This window comes from Amblyomma mixtum, chromosome 2 (genome assembly GCF_055824585.1).
Source record: "Amblyomma mixtum isolate Tamu chromosome 2, ASM5582458v1, whole genome shotgun sequence".
NCBI classification, from domain to species: domain Eukaryota; kingdom Metazoa; phylum Arthropoda; class Arachnida; order Ixodida; family Ixodidae; genus Amblyomma; species Amblyomma mixtum.
The window spans coordinates 18,121,423-18,133,029 of NC_143013.1; the positions used below are offsets into that span (position 1 = coordinate 18,121,423).

An 11,607-nucleotide genomic window follows, 5' to 3' on the forward strand; every position below is an offset into this window, starting at 1 on the left:
GACAACCACCTAACCAGGTCAACGGACCAGGTCAACCAGGACAACGACCTAACCAGGTCGTTGACGTTCTGTGTTAAGCATGACATCTCCTAATAAATCTATGCATTGATTCTCAGTTGCATTAAGGGAATAATTACTCATTGACATCCACCCAAGCGCAGCCATACGGCTAAAAAGGAAAGCTATACAGCTTTCTTAAATTATATTATGTTATACAGCTTTTTAAATAAACATACAGTGGCGCCTAGCACAGATGGACATCCTTGCAGGAGGGAATTTTTGTTGCTGTTGTGAAATCGAGATAAAGACAGTTGACGACCAGCCAGCGTTACGTGCAAGGCGCAGCCCTTCTAACGTTCGCATCGAAAGCGAGCTTGCTTAATGCGATTACAGTGCAGGATTCGGCCGAGGTAGTTAGGACACCATGTGGGCCAGAGCCTGATACGGGAATGGCTCCGTTTAACGCTGTAAAACATTTTCTGCATGCTGTTATTCCTTCGGAACTTCTTTTACATTTTCCTCGCAGCCTGTGCCTGTGTATGTGCCACTCAGTTCGGATGGCATCCTCGAAGGAGACCGCTACGAAATTAAGGCGAAGAACCCTAGGAACGCCAAACAGTTGAGTACCGAGCCATTTGCAAGTTGCTGCGCCTCTCTGTGAATTCAGTGCGAAAGCGCTGCTTAACAAGGTCAAGCCCTACCAAGAATATTGTGTGAAGCCTCGGAGTGACTCGAGGAAGTTCGGGTTAGTTCGGAAGAGCGTCGCGCAAGCTGCACCCAATGGGAGGAAGCTCGGGTAAGTTCGGAGGAGCGTGGCGCCAGCTGCAGCCAATGGGAGGAGGGCATCGAGCCAGCTGCCGCCAAGTGGAGAGAGGGTGTGACGATGAAGATCGAGAAACGCGGTTGCGTGCACATGCAGATGACAGAAAGAGGCGAATAATGAACACATGCTTTCGCATGTCTACTCGGTTGAACTATTTTGAAACGCTAGCACCTTATTTTGTCGCCTTGTTAATTATGAGACTTAGCTGATGTCGTCAACAAGTAGTCATCGCATTTACCGACAAGATGTGCCAACAAGAGCCCTGTCTTGGGCAGCTCTTAGAACGGCGCTGGCTGTTCTTCTAGGCGTTAAGTTCGCTGCCCTTTCAATCACATTTCTAGAAAATCTTAACATCGAGCGTCTACACTAATAAGGCTATTAAGTTGTGATAAGATACTGAGTATATTATGATGTCTGGATAGCTATATATACTCACTAGTTTGCTTACATGCTGCGCATAAATTAAAATACACACATATCGTAGCAACAGATCGCGAAAAACTGTATGATCTAGTTTCATTAGCGAAAAACAAGCATATGAACAACTATTTCAGGCGTAAAGCAAAGCATATTTTCCCTTACTCATTCACCTCTATGCAACTATACGAGGGGGCGACTGTTTCGTAAGTATTCTCATTCGTGTTATTGATGCGTGTCGGAAAGCACCTCAAGGGCCTCAATAGCACGGGAGGACCTTTCCCTCAGAAGAGATTAACTTTAAAGCTGTACTCAGTTTGGTGGCATAGAACGTATTGAAGCTCTCTTCCCTCAAATGACATGCACCAGAACAATCTAGTTAAGGTATTACCGTCTTGAATTCTATCGCATTTATAGCCCGGGCAACCTGCACATGATATTAGTTTCTGAAACTACCCTTCGGTACTCAGGAAACGGTTGTCGGGATGCGCAGGATGGTTTGTCCTTATTATAGTTTGTCCTCCCAGAGCAGTGTTCTTGGAATGGCGTGCTGACTCTTTCTTGACCAGAGCAGTACCTTTTAGTACAGGTCGTGTTGTAGTAGCCTAAATACCACCCACAGAATGTACAAAGCAATTTCGGGAGAGCTTTACATAATTAATGATTTTACTCAGTCCTGTTCCTTTCCTCGTAACCTGAAGGAGTGTGTGCAGACTTCACCTGCTTCAGTGCAATCTTACTTTGTCTTTCTAGGAAGGGTATACTCTCACATCGCCTAGTCAAAGACCATAGATATAAAGTTTCTTGCGACTAACAATGGTTTCTACATGGTCTCTACCTTCCCTGTTCTTTCGCGGAATATTTTGATTGCCCCCCCCCCCCCCCCCCTCCCCCCTTCCTTCATGGGCATCGCGCACTTAATGAGACGAAGCACACAAGATACGGTGGCCCATTCTGCCGTCAGTCTGATGGAAGCTGGCCAAGATGCGCCACTGTCAGGCCTACGTACAGTATCCACTCCAGAAACCTGCTCCAATAAAATGTATAATACCATAGTTATGACTTTCTACAGCAGCATCTGCATCACGTAGGTTTTGCGGAGTATATATATATATATATATATATATATATATATATATATATATATATATATATATATATATATATATATATATATATATATATATATATATATATATATATATATATAGCAGTCGTGGTCGTAATATCAGTATGCAGTAAAAATCACTGACTTAGAAATAAAGGGGGGATTATTTGACCAATGGGAATGAATCTTTGCCCCATCCATGCACTGGACAGTAAAAAAGGCCATATGGGGTTATGTGACCCATATGCAGTTTGTGAGACTAAGGAAGGAGTGAACATCACTTAGAGAAAGGGAGATGGCGATATATACAGATACAGGTGTTCTTCGCCTCAAGAGATGATAAAAACTGCCGAAGTTTATTTTTCTCGCCTGCTTCACCCGCAGGCTTCGACTCGTGTTCGGGGATCAGTCGCTGGATGTCCCACTGAAAGACGAACACGAAGAGATCGTCTTGGAGGTCACAGGAGTGAAACATGGCCGCTGCACGGCCAAACTGAACGGAGCTGAGATTCCGGGAGCCATCAGCGAGGGTCCCTTTTTCGCAAAGCAAATGGTTCTGGAGGGCGACCTCGACTTCCACTGGGTCACCATTGTAAGGAGCTGGCAGAACAAACATTACTTGCAAACTTGCGAACAGACCTTCGTGTATGAGCAGAATTAGTTATATAATTTGCGAATAACCGTGTAATTAATAAGAAATGGCTAGACTTGGTCCAGATTTTACGCCGTGGCATAACTGGTGAGGCCGATTTCTTCCCCTATTGTGACAGGTTCTTTGCATTTAGCGATTAATAAATTATCTAGTTAAATATCATTTTCAAATTGTTACGAGAAGAGTTGCAGAGAGGCGACAAGGTAGCCATTTGTGTCCTTAGTATTGGTTGCAGAACCAAGAACTGGTGTTTGCAGATAGTCTTTTTTTCTGCGCATGTATACATCTTCCGCATTCTTTTGACCGATCTGTATTCGTAAATTTCTATTCTGCCGCACATTTTGTGCTTGTGCATATACCTTTGATTCGTGCCTGTCTAAAGCTTTTTTTTTTATCACAAGCCAAATGCGGTAGCTCAAGTGATGGCTATGAGAACAGCGAGGTATTCAATACAGGAGAATTTGAAGTTGGCACCGTCAGAAGCTGTCCGCAATACACTTACAAGGCAGTGTCGTTCTTTCCGTTTGCGTAGCATTTTAGCAAAATGATCCTATTGCCTCCCCCGTAGACTTTTTCAGGTCCACACATATATTATAAAGAGGTCTGTTCTGGAAATTTTTTTTTACTCGATATTTGCTTTTTGCGTTATATGATAGGGAAGCTCTATGCAACAGCGCACGTTGTTAAACCAAGTGCAATTCTTTACTTGCAGCAAAGCCATTCTGAAAACAGCTCTGTGCCTAATGCATTCTGTCGTTATTTCGACAGGTCAAGCCTGGCGAGGACGAAGATGCGATCGAAAGCAACAAAGAATCCGAGCAAAAAGACTAAGGTGAAGCGAAAAGCGAGGCCGCAAGGTTCCGCGTCTCTGAAGGATGCATTTATGAAAATCAACAAAAAACAAAGTTTGTCTGACTGTAATCTGCCAAACTGAATAAAGTAATAATACTTGCGTACGGCGACGAACTTCGAAACGCATTCGAGGAAACAATAATTACGGCACGCCCTTCTTCGTTTATAGAACATGCCTGCGTATCAGCGTTTTGAGGAAAAGTAGTGGCCATATGCGCGTTTATCGCCGGTAAAATTGCATTCAAACATCATCTCACCGCTGCGTTTAAAACTAGCGATGTCCTTGCCGAAAAGAGCAGATTGGTTTGGTTTGGTTTATTGGGTTTAACGTCCCAAAGCTACTCAGGCTATGAGAGACGCCGTAGTGAAGGGCTCCGGAAATTTAGACCACCTGGGGTTCTTTAGCGTGCACTGACATCGCACAGTACACGGGCCTCTAGAATTTCTCCTCCATCGAAATTCAGCCGCCGCGAAAAAGAGCAGATTGCCACCATTTTGAAGTGAATGGGGGTTTAGTGTAGCCTCCTTGATCCGCCTTAAAAAAATGGGAGTCGGCGCCTGAATTTTACTTCTGAAATCGGCCCACAGATGCAGACTCTTTATTTAGTTCTTTGGCTCTTTTCATTTCATTTTTATTTCATTTATTTTACCCTCAGGGCTTTCGCATTACAGAGGGGGTGGGACAGTGAAGAAAACAATACATAGATCAAAAACAGGGCTATATATACGAACAATATTGAAAGATCCTAGAGACAGATGACGAAAACATTGAGAACAAAAGTACAGGAGTAAAAAGAAATAAATAAAAGGATTACAAAAAAAAAAAGAAACCTTATGTAGTCTATATATGAGTAAACAACATATCACAATTGGTCTGATTCTAACAGTGCGAGTAATTTGCTTTTAAAACGCGCAGTGTCGCTAACACAGGTGGCTGTGGGTGAAAGATTATTCCAGTCACGACATGTTTTAGGGAGGAAGGAATTAGAGCAGGTCACTGTGCGGCAGTGTGGAACAGCTACTTTTTGATTGTGGTCTATGCGAGGCGAGATGAAAGATGGTGCCTTTACACAGATGGCTTTCAGGCAAGGATTGTGATAGTAAATTTTATGGAAGAGGCAAATGCGTGAAAGCTTACGGCGAGTGGAGAGTAAGGGGAGTTTAAGATTAGATTTCATTTTTGTTACACTGGCAGTGCGATGGTAGTTTCCAACGATGAAACGGACGCTTCGATTCTGCACGGCCTCGAGTTCATTTGTTAATATGATGGTGTCAGGATCCCAAATTGAACATGCGTACTCTAGTTGCGGACGAATGAGTGTAGTATACAGTAGCATTTTCAATGAAGGTGGAGAGGATGAAAAATTCCTGCGGACGTACCCTAGCATGCGGTTAGCCTTTGAAGTAATGAACCTGATATGAGCTTTCCAAGAAAGGTTAGAACAAACATTAACGCCAAGATACTTGTAAGACGAGACTGGATTCAGCTGAGTGTCGTTAATAAAATAATCTGGGCTCGTTTGCTGGTTACGGGTTACGCGCATGCATTTGCATTTAGATATGTTTAATTCCATTTTCCACAATTGACACCAGTCATAAGTTTTATTTAAGTCTGTCTGTAGCTGAATAATATCATCAGTGTTATTAATTACTCTGTAAATTACGCAGTCGTCAACAAACAAGCACATGTTAGATGAAATCTTTAAAGGTAAGTCATTGATGTATATTAGAAATAATAACGGGCCAAGAACTGACCCCTGGGGCACACCTGAATGTACTCGCACTGGTGATGAGTCGTGGTTATTGGCGAAGACGAACTGAGTACGGTTACTAAGAAAGGCACAAATCCAATTGAGTACATTAGGGTCAATGTTAAGTTGGCTCAGTTTTAAAAGTAAAAGAGAATGACTGACTTTATCGAAGGCTTTTGAAAAATCTAAGAATAAGCAATCAGTAATGAGTCCAGAGTCTAAAGAAACATGCAAGTCGTTAGTGAAAATCATTAACTGCGTTTCACACGAGAAGAATTTGCGAAAACCATGCTGTTTCGGAGTAAAGAACTGGTTTGATTCTAGGAAATTAACAAGATGACTAAATATGATGTGCTCTAGAACTTTACATGGAACGGAAGTAAGTGAGATGGGACGATAATTACGTGGATCTTGCGTTTCCCCTGATTTGTGCACTGGGATTACTTTGCCGGTGAGCCAGTCATTAGGAAGGGTGTGATGGTTTAAAGACTGCGAAAAAATACAATGTAGAATAATGGAAGAATATTCTACGGTATTTTTCAAGAATTTAGTACTGAGGCCATCGATACCACAAGAGGATGACGTTTTAAGTTGGTTTATAATGCCACGAATTCCTTCTGAGGAGATGACGATGGGATCCATTGGTAAAAAGTGATATTCTATGAGCGAAGGTAGGAAGGAAGTGCCGGTGGGGCTAGAGAAGGCTTTGATAAAAGTGCTATTGAGAAGCGATGCGCACAGGTGGTCAGGAACTGGATCCCCATCCGGGGTAAATAGTTGTATGGTGGTATTTTCTTTGCCTTTCACTGTGTTCCAAAACTGCTTCGGGTCATTGCTTAGCACAGCTGGAAGAGTCTGATTAAAGAAGGTAAATTTGCTTGATTTTAATGCCTTTGAATAAGCGACTGCAGCGGCTTTATACGCGGACCACCTGACAGCAGAGTGTGTGAAGCTTATACTTATAAACGCCCCATTTTCGGTTACAGTGGTCTATTTGTGTTGAGAACATGGTTTTTACACTCTAAACAGGAAGGAGTTAGAAAAGGAGTAAGCGCACTCCCTTCTATAAAAGGAAGTGCTTACTCCCTTTTTACTCCCTTTTCGGCCTATATGGGTTTAGAGTGTGTCGATACCGGTCATCTTCAATTCGTCCTCAGTGTTCCTTTAAAGGCGTACATACACAAAATTACGAATAGAAACAAACAATATTATTTGTTTCATGGGCGTAAAAGGAGATGCCTTCTAGCAAGGTTCAGTCGTAGGCGATAGGTGGAACATACTTTAATGTGGTTTTATTTATTTATTTATTTATTTACAATACCCCTAAGGGCCCTCGTGCGAGGGTATTACATAGGGGGGGGGGGGGGATACAAGCATAAAAATATGGCACAGGCACTTGAAACAAAATACACGTAATAATGAATTAAATCTAGTAATGTACACAAATAACACAACAAACAACGCAGAATAAAATACTCAGTAAATGCACATAATACAACAAAAATACGAAATCTGTTAGTGCATGGTTTGCTTTAACGAATGCTGAAACGATTGTAGGTTAACCTCAGTAGCTATGTGTGATGGCAAGTTATTCCAGTCTATTATAGTGCGAGGAATGAATGATTTCGCGTAGAGCAATGAACAACATGTGATGCGTTTTATTTTGTTATCGTGGTCGCGGCGAGGAAAGACTGCAGGGTGTGGCAATAAGAAGTCGTCGTGGAGGGTGGGATGGTGACACAGTTTGTGAAGTAAGGTTAGGCGAGCGAAATGGCGTCGACATGATAGCGGTTCCAACTCGGCACGTTGTATTAATGCTGTGACACTGGTGAAGCGTGAATAATCTGAAAAGATGAAGCGAACAGCACGGTTTTGCAGGGATTCAAGGTTGTTTATGATGTAAGCTTGTTGAGGGTCCCATATGGCAGAAGCATACTCAACTTTCGGGCGGATTAGCGTGATGTAAGCAAGTTTTTTTAAGTGTGAAGGCGCGTGTGTCCGAGGAGTCGCTCGGCATTTCCATTCCGCATCGAGTGACGTCAGGAAGCACCTGTACCAAATATTGTGACGTTTCGGAAACCAGTGGTTGTTCAGAGGAACAACCAGCGCTCGTCGGAGACGCTGACGTCAATAGGAATGTTGTAATTCATGTTGTCCGGATGACTGTGACGTCAAGGTGCAGTTCAGCGCTGGTGACCGAAACTGCCCGTAGAAAATAGATTTTAAATAATTGTTAACGCTACGCACTGGTGTTCTGAGCTAATTTACATGTTTACTAGGCTCACAATCCTCTTCCAAGGCCAAACACCAGGCACTCAAAAGCGTTTTGTCGGTATCCCTGTAATCAGCGCGAAACTAATAGAATAACAAGCCATTCATCATGACAGCGTTGAAACATGAACAGGACATGATTGTTAGCGAAATTTCTCAGAAAAATCAGCATACATGTTCGCCTATTTTCCAGCTTTGATCAAGGTCCACAATAACCGCTTTAAGTTAACTTTAAGTTTTAATCAAAGTATGACATTGAATAGCTCATTAAAAATTGCTGCAGTATACTGTGAACTTCCATAGTTTACTTGTTCACTTGTAGTGTGCGTGGCTTAAGCCGGCGAGGATCACCTCCTCTTAAACCAGCAGGAAAAGCCGATTTTAAGGTTAAAGGGAACAGAGAAACAAATATATTTTGCACCCCCCTCCCCCCTCCCGTCTCGTATTCGTTTGTTTCGCGCCATTACGTTTGTCTCGTTTTCGTTGATTAATCTGGCCTTCACACCGACCGTAGAGTATGCTCTTCGAAGTTGCTTTAAATATTTGTGTTGCCTTATGTAATTGCATTACCTTGAGTAATTGTGTTAGAAGGTTTCAGCGAAAAGGCGCCGCGACTAAGATGATGTTTCCTATGCAGGCTGTGTCCGACGTATCAGAAAGGCGGCATTTATGTTGACGTCCAGAGGATTTCGCATTGCTGCTTGGACAGCGAAGAATAGGCAAAGCGACGAATTCAGACATGCTTTCCACTCAGCATATCAGTGATTTGTTTTTCGTTATAAAAAACCGCGTGGCTTATTATGAGACTAAACAAAGCCATATAATGAGCAAACACGACAGCTATCGTGAGAACCTTAAGGGTAAAACTAATACCGGATGCAATCCGCAAGTGGCACAGTTTCTTTATCAAAGAGCCTCACTCTTAATGCAGTATCAATATAGGAGAGACCTCCTGCCAGTTCACCGACTTCTGCGTTTGGGTCATCAGTCCCCAAATCGAAGGAAGAGAGAGGGGGAAAATCTTTAATCGAACACCATGCACGCTTTTGCGAAGTCAGAATAGCTTCGACTGGCTTCACTAAACTTCCTGGCATGTGCGGAGCCCATTGAACATTGGAGTAGGCCAGTTCGCTCCCAACACTGGACGTTTACGAGCCTGGATTTGAGAGAGGAACAAGTGAGAGTCGTTTGAACGTAAATATGATTATGATGACGATAAACTGAATTTTTTAAATATGCAAGAGCAGCTGGGACAGAAAGCACCATCGCCAATTCGTTTTCGTCGACACAAGGGGAGTCGAGCCACTTGTTTGTAAGCATTTCGGCCAAGAGGAAACTGAAGACCAAATAACGGGAAAGAGAGCATCTATTGAAAAACCAGTAGATGCCTGACGGCAGCAGTGATCGAACCCTGCGCATAGTGCTTACGAAGAGGATATTAAACCCCTAAAGTGAATTATGCGATCCGAGGAGTGTGAGTGTAGTGTAGTGTAAGTCGATCGGGACAGCATTTGTCTCGAGCGTGGCTGGCGTTGGTCTGAATGTAATGCATGTAATGGTAGTTGAGGAGGGAGGTAGTTTAAACAACGCGCCAGTACTCGCTCTCCTGACACAGGAAAAAAGAAGGCATGGAAGGTCTTGTTGCAATCACGGAGGCTATGGGCGCATGGTTCCGCTTTTGTCTCCTTGCGTCAGATGGCAGCACCAGCATGCATGGTGCTGACACGCGCCAGTTGTTCTTTGCAGCGCCGGTAATACGCTACGGCCTTGTTTTCTCGCGATTTGGTTATTTTGCCATTTCGCTTCGTTCACGGTAGCCGTCTCGCTTATCATCAGCTTTTCGCTGATAGAAATAATTGCTGTGAGGAGGCAGTAACTCTTCACGTACTTTTTAACGCGATTGTCTTTGTCACTGAGTGTGAAGAGAAGCGGTCATATTTTGTAACTACTTTCTCGGGACATTTTACGGGTTAACATTGTCGCCAGATGCGCTTAACGTAGCTCAAGGACTCACCACTGTTCAGCTCAGACATTCATGCGGATCAGTTCTGCAATGAATATGATTTAATTTAATGATTTCCTCATTGGCTGCGACAAGGGTATCGGACGGGCACTGTTAATTTCTTTTCTTCCCTGTGAGTCGAACAGGTCGTTTCGCTGCGTTTTGAGGCGGAGGTTAAAAGTACGTTCGACGGTCCGGGTGCATTTTTTCCCAGTTACATGGGACAGATGCAAACAGCGTTTTTCAAAGTCCTACGCATCTCACAAAACTTTTTTGTAGGTTTGGAGGACGATGAAAAACTTTATTTCGTCAAAAGCACGCGTAGATGGTTCCGTGCTAGACGGCCGTCGGTCCTCGACTGACGGCGACCTGGGCGGCCCACTCCATGGCCCAGGCCTGGACGGCCGGGTCTGAGCTGGTCGGCGCGGCCTCCCACTGCTCAAGAGAAGGATATGGCAGCGGAGCCACAGGGGGCGGCTCTTTCTTGCATTCCATCATGTATGACCATATGTCGCCGGGTGCCTACATCCCTTACACTCCGGCTCCACCTCTTGCTGATATATAAGGACTTTGGAAAGATCTCGTCTAGACTCTTCTACAAACACACTCCTGCTCTTTTACCAATGTCTTATCCAGCGGCGGGCGGGAAAATTCTCTGGTGCAACTTGTAGAGATTTGTAATGTCATGGAAGGGCACCAGCCCATGCCTCGTGAACCCTCCATGTTTGGTGTCATGTTTACGACGGTGTGTGCAAAATCAAGTTGACGTGATTGCTTAAGTGCGGGTCGCGCGATGGCTTACCTTAACAAACTGGTTCACCCATGTCTACTCACTTCCCAGAACGGGGTGGTAAGAGGTCTGTGCGCGTACTTCGAGTGCGCTAGCAATTAACTGTGCGCGCCGTTAAGGGCATGAGGAACACCACGCCTTTCAGGTGTACGTCAATTGGCAAACGTCAATGGGTTGCAGCGTGAGAATGGCAAAATTACTCCTGCATGGTCATTTCCATTCAAGCATGAGGCCCATGTGATTTTCTGCTGTGTGCCTAAGACCGCTTTATAAACATTGAGTCTCTCCTGGCGGCAACCCATTTGCTTTCCAAACACTGCCGTACAAAATGCCACCGAGCATTCTATCCTCTCGCGTATCCTATTCAATCCCTACCCCTAACGTGGCCCATCTCACTCCCTACCCACCATCTGACCTAAAGGCTGTTCAATATACGTGTCATACTACTAAGTCGGTGTTGAGTGCGCGCAGGTTCTCTGCTCGTGTGTGGCTACGACTGAGCGGGTACCGTTCAGCTCGCGCTAACCTCGAACCGCCCTGTGTCGTCTTCTTTCTCTGTCCCGTGTCCGCTGCAGTGTTTAGCTCCTTCATGTCTCACCAACTGGCCTGCACATCTACCCTCCTAAGTTACGATTTAAACTCCTTCTATGCGATCTTTCGCGAGAAAACGAGGAAGAGGACTGAGTGCTTATCTAGACTCCCTAAACAAAGCCGCTGTTTACCCTGAAACGGATCGTTCACGCTTCCGTCTTTCCTGTTGCTACCCCGTGCATTGCAGTGGAGCACGTCTTGGCCTTGGCAGGCTAATCGGTCTGGTCGTCATCGCTGTACCAGCGCGGGCCTGGAATAAATTCGACATACCGTTTACCGTTTCTGCGAAGTAGAATATAAAAATTTTAATCATGAGCTTCCGAATTTTTTTCTGTTTGCACGTAAATAAG

The 11,607-nt window shown here is 44.2% G+C and overlaps 1 pseudogene across 1 annotated transcript in view; it reads left to right on the forward strand.

The window, feature by feature from the left end:
* LOC149358570 (uncharacterized) overlaps nt 1–10,290 on the forward strand; it is a 19,920-nt pseudogene extending 9,630 nt beyond the window's left edge. The window contains exons 5-9 of the transcript XR_016288185.1: nt 527–618; nt 2,733–2,940; nt 3,769–3,832; nt 9,570–9,625; nt 10,156–10,290. The product of XR_016288185.1 is annotated as an uncharacterized LOC149358570 (transcript). The remainder of the gene's footprint in view (nt 1–526; nt 619–2,732; nt 2,941–3,768; nt 3,833–9,569; nt 9,626–10,155) is intronic.
* The last annotated feature ends 1,317 nt before the right edge of the window (nt 10,291–11,607 follow it).